At 41.7% G+C, this 15,210-nt stretch overlaps 1 protein-coding gene and 1 long non-coding RNA gene across 2 annotated transcripts in view; one reads left to right on the top strand and one right to left on the bottom strand.

Moving 5' to 3' along the window:
- Positions 1 to 15,210, top strand: part of LOC107219343 (iroquois-class homeodomain protein IRX-6) — a 58,875-nt gene that overhangs the window by 39,469 nt on the left and 4,196 nt on the right. The window lies entirely within an intron of this gene.
- On the bottom strand, positions 12,326 to 13,133 carry LOC124292885. Its single transcript, XR_006902834.1, has 3 exons — positions 13,009 to 13,133; positions 12,696 to 12,943; positions 12,326 to 12,630 (listed from the first exon to the last, which is right to left on the bottom strand). It is a non-coding gene; the product is annotated as an uncharacterized LOC124292885 (long non-coding RNA).

Below are 15,210 nucleotides of genomic sequence, written 5' to 3' on the forward strand. Positions count from 1 at the left end.
GAGTTCCTGGGGGTCCAATAAGTAAGGAAAGGGTCATTTAAATCGAATCTGTGACCAAAAATTTTTCGGCTAAAAAAAAAGCAAGGCTAACCCCTTTGCATTTTTGTCGAAAATTTTCGCGATTTTGAAAAGTGCTGGAATAAATTCTTTCATGCAATATTCCGACGTAAATTTGCGAGAAAAATCGATTGGGCGCAGTCCCAATACGCTGCGATCAACGCATCAAAAGTTACAGCCGAAAAACGAGAACCTGTGTTTTCGACATTTTTCAGCAGGTGCTTTTTCCTTCGTAACTTCTCTCCTGTTAATCCCACGCTGTTTTCGCTGCGTTTTCTGAGTTCCTGGGGGTCCAATAAGTCAGGAAAGGGTCATTTAAATCGAATCTGGGACCAAAAATTTTTCGGCTAAAAAAAAAGCAAGGCTAACCCCTTTGCATTTTTGTCGAAAATTTTCGCGATTTTGAAAAGTGCTGGAATAAATTCTTTCATGCAATATTCCGACGTAAATTTGCGAGAAAAATCGATTGGGCGCAGTCCCAATACGCTGCGATCAACGCATCAAAAGTTACAGCCGAAAAACGAGAACCTGTGTTTTCGACATTTTTCAGCAGGTGCTTTTTCCTTCGTAACTTCTCTCCTGTTGATCCCACGCTGTTTTCGCTGCGTTTTCTGAGTTCCTGGGGGTCCAATAAGTCAGGAAAGGGTCATTTAAATCGAATCTGGGACCAAAAATTTTTCGGCTAAAAAAAAAGCAAGGCTAACCCCTTTGCATTTTTGTCGAAAATTTTCGCGATTTTGAAAAGTGCTGGAATAAATTCTTTCATGCAATATTCCGACGTAAATTTGCGAGAAAAATCGATTGGGCGCAGTCCCAATACGCTGCGATCAACGCATCAAAAGTTACAGCCGAAAAACGAGAACCTGTGTTTTCGACATTTTTCAGCAGGTGCTTTTTCCTTCGTAACTTCTCTCCTGTTGATCCCACGCTGTTTTCGCTGCGTTTTCTGAGTTCCTGGGGGTCCAATAAGTCAGGAAAGGGTCATTTAAATCGAATCTGGGACCAAAAATTTTTCGGCTAAAAAAAAAGCAAGGCTAACCCCTTTGCATTTTTGTCGAAAATTTTCGCGATTTTGAAAAGTGCTGGAATAAATTCTTTCATGCAATATTCCGACGTAAATTTGCGAGAAAAATCGATTGGGCGCAGTCCCAATACGCTGCGATCAACGCATCAAAAGTTACAGCCGAAAAACGAGAACCTGTGTTTTCGACATTTTTCAGCAGGTGCTTTTTCCTTCGTAACTTCTCTCCTGTTGATCCCACGCTGTTTTCGCTGCGTTTTCTGAGTTCCTGGGGGTCCAATAAGTCAGGAAAGGGTCATTTAAATCGAATCTGGGACCAAAAATTTTTCGGCTAAAAAAAAAGCAAGGCTAACCCCTTTGCATTTTTGTCGAAAATTTTCGCGATTTTGAAAAGTGCTGGAATAAATTCTTTCATGCAATATTCCGACGTAAATTTGCGAGAAAAATCGATTGGGCGCAGTCCCAATACGCTGCGATCAACGCATCAAAAGTTACAGCCGAAAAACGAGAACCTGTGTTTTCGACATTTTTCAGCAGGTGCTTTTTCCTTCGTAACTTCTCTCCTGTTGATCCCACGCTGTTTTCGCTGCGTTTTCTGAGTTCCTGGGGGTCCAATAAGTCAGGAAAGGGTCATTTAAATCGAATCTGGGACCAAAAATTTTTCGGCTAAAAAAAAAGCAAGGCTAACCCCTTTGCATTTTTGTCGAAAATTTTCGCGATTTTGAAAAGTGCTGGAATAAATTCTTTCATGCAATATTCCGACGTAAATTTGCGAGAAAAATCGATTGGGCGCAGTCCCAATACGCTGCGATCAACGCATCAAAAGTTACAGCCGAAAAACGAGAACCTGTGTTTTCGACATTTTTCAGCAGGTGCTTTTTCCTTCGTAACTTCTCTCCTGTTGATCCCACGCTGTTTTCGCTGCGTTTTCTGAGTTCCTGGGGGTCCAATAAGTCAGGAAAGGGTCATTTAAATCGAATCTGGGACCAAAAATTTTTCGGCTAAAAAAAAAGCAAGGCTAACCCCTTTGCATTTTTGTCGAAAATTTTCGCGATTTTGAAAAGTGCTGGAATAAATTCTTTCATGCAATATTCCGACGTAAATTTGCGAGAAAAATCGATTGGGCGCAGTCCCAATACGCTGCGATCAACGCATAAAAGTTACAGCCGAAAAACGAGAACCTGTGTTTTCGACATTTTTCAGCAGGTGCTTTTTCCTTCGTAACTTCTCTCCTGTTGATCCCACGCTGTTTTCGCTGCGTTTTCTGAGTTCTTGGGGGTCCAATTGATCAGAAAACGGTCATTCAAATCAAATCTGTGACCAAAAATTTTTCGGCTAAAAAAAAAGCAAGGCTAACCCCTTTGCATTTTTGTCGAAAATTTTCGCGATTTTGAAAAGTGCTGGAATAAATTCTTTCATGCACCATTCCGACGTAATTCTGCGAGAGAAATCGATTGGGCGCAGTCCCAATACGCTGCGATCAACGCATGAAAAGTTACAGCCGAAAAACGAGAACCTGTGTTTTCGACATTTTTCAGCAGGTGCTTTTTCCTTCGTAACTTCTCTCCTGTTGATCCCACGCTGTTTTCGCTGCGTTTTCTGAGTTCCTGGGGGTCCAATAAGTCAGGAAAGGGTCATTTAAATCGAATCTGGGACCAAAAATTTTTCGGCTAAAAAAAAAGCAAGGCTAACCCCTTTGCATTTTTGTCGAAAATTTTCGCGATTTTGAAAAGTGCTGGAATAAATTCTTTCATGCAATATTCCGACGTAAATTTGCGAGAAAAATCGATTGGGCGCAGTCCCAATACGCTGCGATCAACGCATCAAAAGTTACAGCCGAAAAACGAGAACCTGTGTTTTCGACATTTTTCAGCAGGTGCTTTTTCCTTCGTAACTTCTCTCCTGTTGATCCCACGCTGTTTTCGCTGCGTTTTCTGAGTTCCTGGGGGTCCAATTGATCAGAAAACGGTCATTCAAATCAAATCTGTGACCAAAAATTTTTCGGCTAAAAAAAAAGCAAGGCTAACCCCTTTGCATTTTTGTCGAAAATTTTCGCGATTTTGAAAAGTGCTGGAATAAATTCTTTCATGCAATATTCCGACGTAAATTTGCGAGAAAAATCGATTGGGCGCAGTCCCAATACGCTGCGATCAACGCATCAAAAGTTACAGCCGAAAAACGAGAACCTGTGTTTTCGACATTTTTCAGCAGGTGCTTTTTCCTTCGTAACTTCTCTCCTGTTAATCCCACGCTGTTTTCGCTGCGTTTTCTGAGTTCCTGGGGGTCCAATAAGTCAGGAAAGGGTCATTTAAATCGAATCTGGGACCAAAAATTTTTCGGCTAAAAAAAAAGCAAGGCTAACCCCTTTGCATTTTTGTCGAAAATTTTCGCGATTTTGAAAAGTGCTGGAATAAATTCTTTCATGCAATATTCCGACGTAAATTTGCGAGAAAAATCGATTGGGCGCAGTCCCAATACGCTGCGATCAACGCATCAAAAGTTACAGCCGAAAAACGAGAACCTGTGTTTTCGACATTTTTCAGCAGGTGCTTTTTCCTTCGTAACTTCTCTCCTGTTGATCCCACGCTGTTTTCGCTGCGTTTTCTGAGTTCCTGGGGGTCCAATAAGTCAGGAAAGGGTCATTTAAATCGAATCTGGGACCAAAAATTTTTCGGCTAAAAAAAAAGCAAGGCTAACCCCTTTGCATTTTTGTCGAAAATTTTCGCGATTTTGAAAAGTGCTGGAATAAATTCTTTCATGCAATATTCCGACGTAAATTTGCGAGAAAAATCGATTGGGCGCAGTCCCAATACGCTGCGATCAACGCATGAAAAGTTACAGCCGAAAAACGAGAACCTGTGTTTTCGACATTTTTCAGCAGGTGCTTTTTCCTTCGTAACTTCTCTCCTGTTGATCCCACGCTGTTTTCGCTGCGTTTTCTGAGTTCCTGGGGGTCCAATAAGTCAGGAAAGGGTCATTTAAATCGAATCTGGGACCAAAAATTTTTCGGCTAAAAAAAAAGCAAGGCTAACCCCTTTGCATTTTTGTCGAAAATTTTCGCGATTTTGAAAAGTGCTGGAATAAATTCTTTCATGCAATATTCCGACGTAAATTTGCGAGAAAAATCGATTGGGCGCAGTCCCAATACGCTGCGATCAACGCATCAAAAGTTACAGCCGAAAAACGAGAACCTGTGTTTTCGACATTTTTCAGCAGGTGCTTTTTCCTTCGTAACTTCTCTCCTGTTGATCCCACGCTGTTTTCGCTGCGTTTTCTGAGTTCCTGGGGGTCCAATAAGTCAGGAAAGGGTCATTTAAATCGAATCTGGGACCAAAAATTTTTCGGCTAAAAAAAAAGCAAGGCTAACCCCTTTGCATTTTTGTCGAAAATTTTCGCGATTTTGAAAAGTGCTGGAATAAATTCTTTCATGCAATATTCCGACGTAAATTTGCGAGAAAAATCGATTGGGCGCAGTCCCAATACGCTGCGATCAACGCATCAAAAGTTACAGCCGAAAAACGAGAACCTGTGTTTTCGACATTTTTCAGCAGGTGCTTTTTCCTTCGTAACTTCTCTCCTGTTGATCCCACGCTGTTTTCGCTGCGTTTTCTGAGTTCCTGGGGGTCCAATAAGTCAGGAAAGGGTCATTTAAATCGAATCTGGGACCAAAAATTTTTCGGCTAAAAAAAAAGCAAGGCTAACCCCTTTGCATTTTTGTCGAAAATTTTCGCGATTTTGAAAAGTGCTGGAATAAATTCTTTCATGCAATATTCCGACGTAAATTTGCGAGAAAAATCGATTGGGCGCAGTCCCAATACGCTGCGATCAACGCATCAAAAGTTACAGCCGAAAAACGAGAACCTGTGTTTTCGACATTTTTCAGCAGGTGCTTTTTCCTTCGTAACTTCTCTCCTGTTGATCCCACGCTGTTTTCGCTGCGTTTTCTGAGTTCTTGGGGGTCCAATTGATCAGAAAACGGTCATTCAAATCAAATCTGTGACCAAAAATTTTTCGGCTAAAAAAAAAGCAAGGCTAACCCCTTTGCATTTTTGTCGAAAATTTTCGCGATTTTGAAAAGTGCTGGAATAAATTCTTTCATGCACCATTCCGACGTAATTCTGCGAGAGAAATCGATTGGGCGCAGTCCCAATACGCTGCGATCAACGCATGAAAAGTTACAGCCGAAAAACGAGAACCTGTGTTTTCGACATTTTTCAGCAGGTGCTTTTTCCTTCGTAACTTCTCTCCTGTTGATCCCACGCTGTTTTCGCTGCGTTTTCTGAGTTCTTGGGGGTCCAATTGATCAGAAAACGGTCATTCAAATCAAATCTGTGACCAAAAATTTTTCGGCTAAAAAAAAAGCAAGGCTAACCCCTTTGCATTTTTGTCGAAAATTTTCGCGATTTTGAAAAGTGCTGGAATAAATTCTTTCATGCACCATTCCGACGTAATTCTGCGAGAGAAATCGATTGGGCGCAGTCCCAATACGCTGCGATCAACGCATGAAAAGTTACAGCCGAAAAACGAGAACCTGTGTTTTCGACATTTTTCAGCAGATGCTTTTTCCTTCGTAACTTCTCTCCTGTTGATCCCACGCTGTTTTCGCTGCGTTTTCTGAGTTCTTGGGGGTCCAATTGATCAGAAAACGGTCATTCAAATCAAATCTGTGACCAAAAATTTTTCGGCTAAAAAAAAAGCAAGGCTAACCCCTTTGCATTTTTGTCGAAAATTTTCGCGATTTTGAAAAGTGCTGGAATAAATTCTTTCATGCAATATTCCGACGTAAATTTGCGAGAAAAATCGATTGGGCGCAGTCCCAATACGCTGCGATCAACGCATCAAAAGTTACAGCCGAAAAACGAGAACCTGTGTTTTCGACATTTTTCAGCAGGTGCTTTTTCCTTCGTAACTTCTCTCCTGTTAATCCCACGCTGTTTTCGCTGCGTTTTCTGAGTTCCTGGGGGTCCAATAAGTCAGGAAAGGGTCATTTAAATCGAATCTGGGACCAAAAATTTTTCGGCTAAAAAAAAAGCAAGGCTAACCCCTTTGCATTTTTGTCGAAAATTTTCGCGATTTTGAAAAGTGCTGGAATAAATTCTTTCATGCAATATTCCGACGTAAATTTGCGAGAAAAATCGATTGGGCGCAGTCCCAATACGCTGCGATCAACGCATCAAAAGTTACAGCCGAAAAACGAGAACCTGTGTTTTCGACATTTTTCAGCAGGTGCTTTTTCCTTCGTAACTTCTCTCCTGTTGATCCCACGCTGTTTTCGCTGCGTTTTCTGAGTTCCTGGGGGTCCAATAAGTCAGGAAAGGGTCATTTAAATCGAATCTGGGACCAAAAATTTTTCGGCTAAAAAAAAAGCAAGGCTAACCCCTTTGCATTTTTGTCGAAAATTTTCGCGATTTTGAAAAGTGCTGGAATAAATTCTTTCATGCAATATTCCGACGTAAATTTGCGAGAAAAATCGATTGGGCGCAGTCCCAATACGCTGCGATCAACGCATCAAAAGTTACAGCCGAAAAACGAGAACCTGTGTTTTCGACATTTTTCAGCAGGTGCTTTTTCCTTCGTAACTTCTCTCCTGTTGATCCCACGCTGTTTTCGCTGCGTTTTCTGAGTTCCTGGGGGTCCAATAAGTCAGGAAAGGGTCATTTAAATCGAATCTGGGACCAAAAATTTTTCGGCTAAAAAAAAAGCAAGGCTAACCCCTTTGCATTTTTGTCGAAAATTTTCGCGATTCTGAAAAGTGCTGGAATAAATTCTTTCATGCAATATTCCGACGTAAATTTGCGAGAAAAATCGATTGGGCGCAGTCCCAATACGCTGCGATCAACGCATCAAAAGTTACAGCCGAAAAACGAGAACCTGTGTTTTCGACATTTTTCAGCAGGTGCTTTTTCCTTCGTAACTTCTCTCCTGTTGATCCCACGCTGTTTTCGCTGCGTTTTCTGAGTTCCTGGGGGTCCAATAAGTCAGGAAAGGGTCATTTAAATCGAATCTGGGACCAAAAATTTTTCGGCTAAAAAAAAAGCAAGGCTAACCCCTTTGCATTTTTGTCGAAAATTTTCGCGATTTTGAAAAGTGCTGGAATAAATTCTTTCATGCACCATTCCGACGTAATTCTGCGAGAGAAATCGATTGGGCGCAGTCCCAATACGCTGCGATCAACGCATGAAAAGTTACAGCCGAAAAACGAGAACCTGTGTTTTCGACATTTTTCAGCAGGTGCTTTTTCCTTCGTAACTTCTCTCCTGTTGATCCCACGCTGTTTTCGCTGCGTTTTCTGAGTTCCTGGGGGTCCAATAAGTCAGGAAAGGGTCATTTAAATCGAATCTGGGACCAAAAATTTTTCGGCTAAAAAAAAAGCAAGGCTAACCCCTTTGCATTTTTGTCGAAAATTTTCGCGATTTTGAAAAGTGCTGGAATAAATTCTTTCATGCAATATTCCGACGTAAATTTGCGAGAAAAATCGATTGGGCGCAGTCCCAATACGCTGCGATCAACGCATCAAAAGTTACAGCCGAAAAACGAGAACCTGTGTTTTCGACATTTTTCAGCAGGTGCTTTTTCCTTCGTAACTTCTCTCCTGTTGATCCCACGCTGTTTTCGCTGCGTTTTCTGAGTTCCTGGGGGTCCAATAAGTCAGGAAAGGGTCATTTAAATCGAATCTGGGACCAAAAATTTTTCGGCTAAAAAAAAAGCAAGGCTAACCCCTTTGCATTTTTGTCGAAAATTTTCGCGATTTTGAAAAGTGCTGGAATAAATTCTTTCATGCAATATTCCGACGTAAATTTGCGAGAAAAATCGATTGGGCGCAGTCCCAATACGCTGCGATCAACGCATCAAAAGTTACAGCCGAAAAACGAGAACCTGTGTTTTCGACATTTTTCAGCAGGTGCTTTTTCCTTCGTAACTTCTCTCCTGTTGATCCCACGCTGTTTTCGCTGCGTTTTCTGAGTTCCTGGGGGTCCAATAAGTCAGGAAAGGGTCATTTAAATCGAATCTGGGACCAAAAATTTTTCGGCTAAAAAAAAAGCAAGGCTAACCCCTTTGCATTTTTGTCGAAAATTTTCGCGATTTTGAAAAGTGCTGGAATAAATTCTTTCATGCAATATTCCGACGTAAATTTGCGAGAAAAATCGATTGGGCGCAGTCCCAATACGCTGCGATCAACGCATCAAAAGTTACAGCCGAAAAACGAGAACCTGTGTTTTCGACATTTTTCAGCAGGTGCTTTTTCCTTCGTAACTTCTCTCCTGTTGATCCCACGCTGTTTTCGCTGCGTTTTCTGAGTTCTTGGGGGTCCAATTGATCAGAAAACGGTCATTCAAATCAAATCTGTGACCAAAAATTTTTCGGCTAAAAAAAAAGCAAGGCTAACCCCTTTGCATTTTTGTCGAAAATTTTCGCGATTTTGAAAAGTGCTGGAATAAATTCTTTCATGCAATATTCCGACGTAAATTTGCGAGAAAAATCGATTGGGCGCAGTCCCAATACGCTGCGATCAACGCATCAAAAGTTACAGCCGAAAAACGAGAACCTGTGTTTTCGACATTTTTCAGCAGGTGCTTTTTCCTTCGTAACTTCTCTCCTGTTGATCCCACGCTGTTTTCGCTGCGTTTTCTGAGTTCTTGGGGGTCCAATTGATCAGAAAACGGTCATTCAAATCAAATCTGTGACCAAAAATTTTTCGGCTAAAAAAAAAGCAAGGCTAACCCCTTTGCATTTTTGTCGAAAATTTTCGCGATTTTGAAAAGTGCTGGAATAAATTCTTTCATGCACCATTCCGACGTAATTCTGCGAGAGAAATCGATTGGGCGCAGTCCCAATACGCTGCGATCAACGCATCAAAAGTTACAGCCGAAAAACGAGAACCTGTGTTTTCGACATTTTTCAGCAGGTGCTTTTTCCTTCGTAACTTCTCTCCTGTTGATCCCACGCTGTTTTCGCTGCGTTTTCTGAGTTCCTGGGGGTCCAATAAGTCAGGAAAGGGTCATTTAAATCGAATCTGGGACCAAAAATTTTTCGGCTAAAAAAAAAGCAAGGCTAACCCCTTTGCATTTTTGTCGAAAATTTTCGCGATTTTGAAAAGTGCTGGAATAAATTCTTTCATGCAATATTCCGACGTAAATTTGCGAGAAAAATCGATTGGGCGCAGTCCCAATACGCTGCGATCAACGCATCAAAAGTTACAGCCGAAAAACGAGAACCTGTGTTTTCGACATTTTTCAGCAGGTGCTTTTTCCTTCGTAACTTCTCTCCTGTTGATCCCACGCTGTTTTCGCTGCGTTTTCTGAGTTCCTGGGGGTCCAATAAGTCAGGAAAGGGTCATTTAAATCGAATCTGGGACCAAAAATTTTTCGGCTAAAAAAAAAGCAAGGCTAACCCCTTTGCATTTTTGTCGAAAATTTTCGCGATTTTGAAAAGTGCTGGAATAAATTCTTTCATGCAATATTCCGACGTAAATTTGCGAGAAAAATCGATTGGGCGCAGTCCCAATACGCTGCGATCAACGCATCAAAAGTTACAGCCGAAAAACGAGAACCTGTGTTTTCGACATTTTTCAGCAGGTGCTTTTTCCTTCGTAACTTCTCTCCTGTTGATCCCACGCTGTTTTCGCTGCGTTTTCTGAGTTCCTGGGGGTCCAATAAGTCAGGAAAGGGTCATTTAAATCGAATCTGGGACCAAAAATTTTTCGGCTAAAAAAAAAGCAAGGCTAACCCCTTTGCATTTTTGTCGAAAATTTTCGCGATTTTGAAAAGTGCTGGAATAAATTCTTTCATGCAATATTCCGACGTAAATTTGCGAGAAAAATCGATTGGGCGCAGTCCCAATACGCTGCGATCAACGCATCAAAAGTTACAGCCGAAAAACGAGAACCTGTGTTTTCGACATTTTTCAGCAGGTGCTTTTTCCTTCGTAACTTCTCTCCTGTTGATCCCACGCTGTTTTCGCTGCGTTTTCTGAGTTCTTGGGGGTCCAATTGATCAGAAAACGGTCATTCAAATCAAATCTGTGACCAAAAATTTTTCGGCTAAAAAAAAAGCAAGGCTAACCCCTTTGCATTTTTGTCGAAAATTTTCGCGATTTTGAAAAGTGCTGGAATAAATTCTTTCATGCACCATTCCGACGTAATTCTGCGAGAGAAATCGATTGGGCGCAGTCCCAATACGCTGCGATCAACGCATGAAAAGTTACAGCCGAAAAACGAGAACCTGTGTTTTCGACATTTTTCAGCAGGTGCTTTTTCCTTCGTAACTTCTCTCCTGTTGATCCCACGCTGTTTTCGCTGCGTTTTCTGAGTTCCTGGGGGTCCAATTGATCAGAAAACGGTCATTCAAATCAAATCTGTGACCAAAAATTTTTCGGCTTAGAAAAAAGCAAGGCTAACCCCTTTGCATTTTTGTCGAAAATTTTCGCGATTCTGAAAAGTGCTGGAATAAATTCTTTCATGTACCATTCCGACGTAATTCTGCGAGAGAAATCGATTGGGCGCAGTCCCAATACGCTGCGACCAACGGATTACAAGTTACAGGCGAAAAACGAAAGATTCCATTCGTAACTTCTTCGCTGTATGTCCCATCGTTTTTCTGGTTCGTTCCATGCGTTTTTTCTGGGGCTTCAAGTAGTCCCGAAGGGTTATGTTAATTGATTCAGACACAAATGAATTTTTGACGCAAAAAAAGTAAGACTAACCCTTCGGATTTTTGTTCCAAATTATGGCAATTGTGAAAAATTTCAAACGATAAAATTTCCGACCCTAAAACCCACAAAAAAGGAACGCCGTCACTGTTAAATAGTGGCTCCGAAGCTACGATCGAAATATACAAAATTTGCCCAGGATCTCTCAAAAGGTAAGGGAAAAAATCACCTTGTTCAGCTGTATATTTAACATGCCTGAAATTCAGTCCAAGTGCTATGATATCAGTGTTCAGTAATTCAACAAGTTCACAAATAGCGTAAAAAGTGAAAAATAAAATGAATGCGAAAGTACGACCAAACTCATTCATTCATTTTGAATATTGTAACAGGACAAAGGCGTGCAATACATAATATCATCATAAGCAGAATGTGGAGAATATTGTATCAGATGATCATTTTTTTCCGTCGTAGTTAGTAAGCGTAATTTAAGTTATGGCTTGCGCAACAGAGCAAAGCACATCAGCAGATACGATATATCATGTCATATTGTATTGTCACTATTTTATGTAACCTTGATTAAAACGAATAAACAATTGATTTTACGCATGATTTATTCGTCTTTTCCCAACTTCTCGTCCTACGACAATTCAAATCCCCATTTTGGAATCCTGTAGGGCCAAGTAGTCTAGGAAGAGTCGCATGAATAAATTAAGAGATAGTAAGCTTTCAGCTCAAGAAACGAAAGATTTCTTCTGACTTCTCTGCTGCCGGTTTTTACCTCTCTTCGACGTTTATTTTGCGTTCCTGATGGTACAATTACCTTGGAAAAGGTCACACGAATCGATTTTTAGACGAAAAATTTTTTGTTCTGTAAATCACGAAACAAATCAAGGCTAATCCCTTCAGATTTTTTTTAAAAATTTCGATGATTATGAATAATGTGAGAATTGGTTTGTATCCGTATACTCTGACAGTCATTCTTAAACTTGATTTTCGTTCTGGGTTATGAATATGATAGAAAATAAAAATCCTGGATCGGTACAACAAGCTGTATTTGAATTTCCGAATCTAAACATACATCAGTAACAAAATTGTCATGTCTCCGTAACAGTGTAGCTTATTCAACACATGTAGGTAACTAGTCACAGTAATAAGCATTGCAATATACAGAGTGACCATATCGTACGTCATCTGCTACAGTTTAATGCATACGCGCTAAAATCGCAGAGCAGTTGCTTGTCAGAGCGACCAACAGTCGTAAATTCAGATGACAGGTCGCCACGATGTATGTAACCTCAAAAATTTCGACAGTGGGTTACGTTTTCGACGATTGGTCGCCGCGGCAAACAAGTGCTCTCAGATTGCAGCGCATGCACAACCCATGGTGTCCAGTAAAAAACCCGTAACAAATTAAAGGAGATTTCCAGAACATTTTCAGATTATTCAAGGATATACTAAAACCGATTAATTTCCAGGACACAAGAAAAATTCAAGGCATATCCAGGACCACTGAACACCATGAAACCATAGCAACCGACGGATCATTCCGTCGCTAGATAATCATTCTGTATATTTTATTTCCATACAGCACTCATATAAGTTTCTCTTCATACGTCAAGGTGACTTGTCACAACGACAAGTATTGCAATATATATTTTATCACTATTACAGCACTCCTATAAGTTTTCCTTAATACAAGCTTACATTCCTTATGTCAATCGAGCTCTATCTTACGCTAACATAATTATTGACACGTGAACAAGACCACGACACGATAGTACCGTAAAACTCAACAATCACTATCCGCTTCAGAAAACCGTTGCACTGTGATGCAATCGACGTTTCCCACCCGATGCATCGACGTAATCTCTGAATCATGTTTGATGTCACGTAATACGTACAACCTGCGAACAAATTCTCTGAATACAAGTTCTAATACAATGGAATCATGTAACAAACTAGCCTTTACCTCTTAGCCAACACACCGAGAGCCAAAAGGCGTTCCGCTACTGATTGCGAGCATTAGGGCGTCCTCTTACGGGTGAAAACCGCTAGAAAGATGGCGCCAACCGTACATCGAATGGCTGCACGTTAGGTAGTCAGGGTGGCACCCTTCGTGCTGTTCCGATAAAAGGTGGCGGAGTGCGTGACTCGAGGGTTGGTCGTAGCTGGGGCGACTCAGATATCACCCCCCATCATGTCCCGCATTGTAACTGGCTGTAACGAGGTGTAAGCGGGTGTTACCGTGTGTAGCGAAGTGTAAGAGAGGCGGAGTCTCTCACCTGTTCAGCGGACATTTTCGCCATGGTCACTGGATGCGGGTCTTAATCGCGTGGAGTGTCTGCTCGGTGCCACGAGGGGCGAAAAATCCGGTCAAGCTAGGGGGGCTGGACGTCGTTGCGTACCCTCGAAACCTCAAGGCTGCGTATTCTTGAACCGGTTCATTTTTTGCCGAGAAATTCAATCCCCCGCTTAGGAATAGTTTCGTTTTTTCTTCTCCTACTTCTACAACTTGTGCCTGAAAGGAAGAAAATTCTCTGAGAATCAGGCTGCTACCCGTCTACTGGCTACTGGTGTAACCACGTAGGATTCGAGGGGCCGAGTGGTTGTTGTCTGATTCAGGAATCCAGATCGCCTGAAAGAATAATAGCGATATATTCCATTGAACGAACTTCACGGTGATTCGAGTTCGTTCCAATCCTGATAACAACTGCAGAAATGGACGGAGTGCATCGCACTGTGGTGCAGGATGAGCTCGGTGAACCGCCGCGTAACGGGTTTACGATTCCGTTGATGACGACGGTGGCAGTGATTCGTTAGTTATCCTGTAGCGATGGGAGGCTCGGCGATCGCCAATTGCCATGGAAACAACCATTTGGCGCGATCAGTTCGCGCATGAGAGAAAAGGGGGTTCTGGGTGTCGATGTGCATCCGTTGCCGAGGAGGGAATTTCGGCTCCGGTGAAAAGGAATCCAGGATCGGGGTCGGGGAGTCTGAGCGTCGCGTCGAGCGGCTGGCCGTTATCACGAGGAACAAGCTTCCACTCTGATTTTTTAATCCGATCCCCTTCCAACGCTACGTTGAATTTTAAAATAACTGCAGAAGGCCATTTGCCCCCGGGCAAACGGATACCGGGTTAAGCCCTCCCCCCTTCTTCGCTCACCCCTTCGCTACTCATCCCTCCGTCATTTCGTCCGCCTCGTTCTGGATAGGGCGGATAGTGACGTGCGACTCTATCCTACAGAGGATATACTCACATGCAAGCCGTTTGCGACTCCGACGCCAAATTGAAATGTTTAGCGCCTCCGTTTCAACGGCTGTGATCCCCCGTGCACCGGTAGGGCAGATAAGTGACAGTTTTATTAATTTCCCATCTCCCGTCTGGCGTCGCGTCCCCCGGGGCTGTCCACCCCCACCTCCCCCTTCCGTCACTACACTCACCACCTACGATCTACGTATGTAACACAGCCGAATGACGCCTGCATGCTCAAATTTGTAGCTATGGAGACGACGCTGCGCCACGGTAAGGAGGAAATAAAAGCCAACATCCAAGTGTGCTCAGCTTTAGACATCTTATGCGTTTGAAGAATCGATTTTTGTTGACAACCGATCTCTGCATGGTTTAGGCTGTAGCAGTGACGGTGTATTTGACGATTTTGGAAAAGAAACTGGTGACGATACACATACACATACTCTTTCTGTATTTTTCAGTTCGAAAGATGGAAAATGAGACTCGTTACAAGCGTAGGCATACTGAAGTTAGGTATATCAAAGTTCGCCTAAGACTGACGGAGAACATTTTATCGAATCATTCGTGAACGATATTATGGTCTCTGCATCGAACGTTCGGACTTGAACTCTGAAATGTAGAAAGTCAATAATTAGAAAATCTAGAATATAAAAGTATGAAAGGTTATATTTTGTTCTACATTAAAAAAATTTATTACGACTATTTAGTACATTAAGAAAAAAATTTTATTCTTAATAGCGTACATCTTGATTCTTTTATACTGCAATATTCTGTGTTTTAAAATTCAATAAATTAGATTTTGGTATTTGTGGAAATTCGATATTTCAATTCTTCTACTGTATCACATACAACCATTACAATGTTTCAACCTCATTGATAATTGAGGACTATGTAATTGTGAAAACAGTATTATTGATTCGAACTTCAATAATTTGAATACGATCTCGGATGTAGAATGATTAATTGTACAAAAATCATTCCTTGTTTCCGGTTTTCTGAGGTCAGATTCTGGGTATCTCCAATTTCTGGTTCGAAGTAGGAAATAAGAAACTGGCCAGCAGAGAACAACAAGAAAGTTGGGGGGAAAAATAAGGGAGAAATAGAAGAAAATAAGGGCGAGAAAAAGAGAAAGAAAGAAAGAGAAAGAGAGAGAGAGAGAAGGAGAGAAAGAGGGAGACAGAGAGAGTGGTTTTTCCCTCCACAAGCGGGTCCGGAGGGAGGAAATTTAATTTCA

Source organism: Neodiprion lecontei, chromosome 2, assembly GCF_021901455.1.
Source record: "Neodiprion lecontei isolate iyNeoLeco1 chromosome 2, iyNeoLeco1.1, whole genome shotgun sequence".
NCBI lineage: Eukaryota > Metazoa > Arthropoda > Insecta > Hymenoptera > Diprionidae > Neodiprion > Neodiprion lecontei.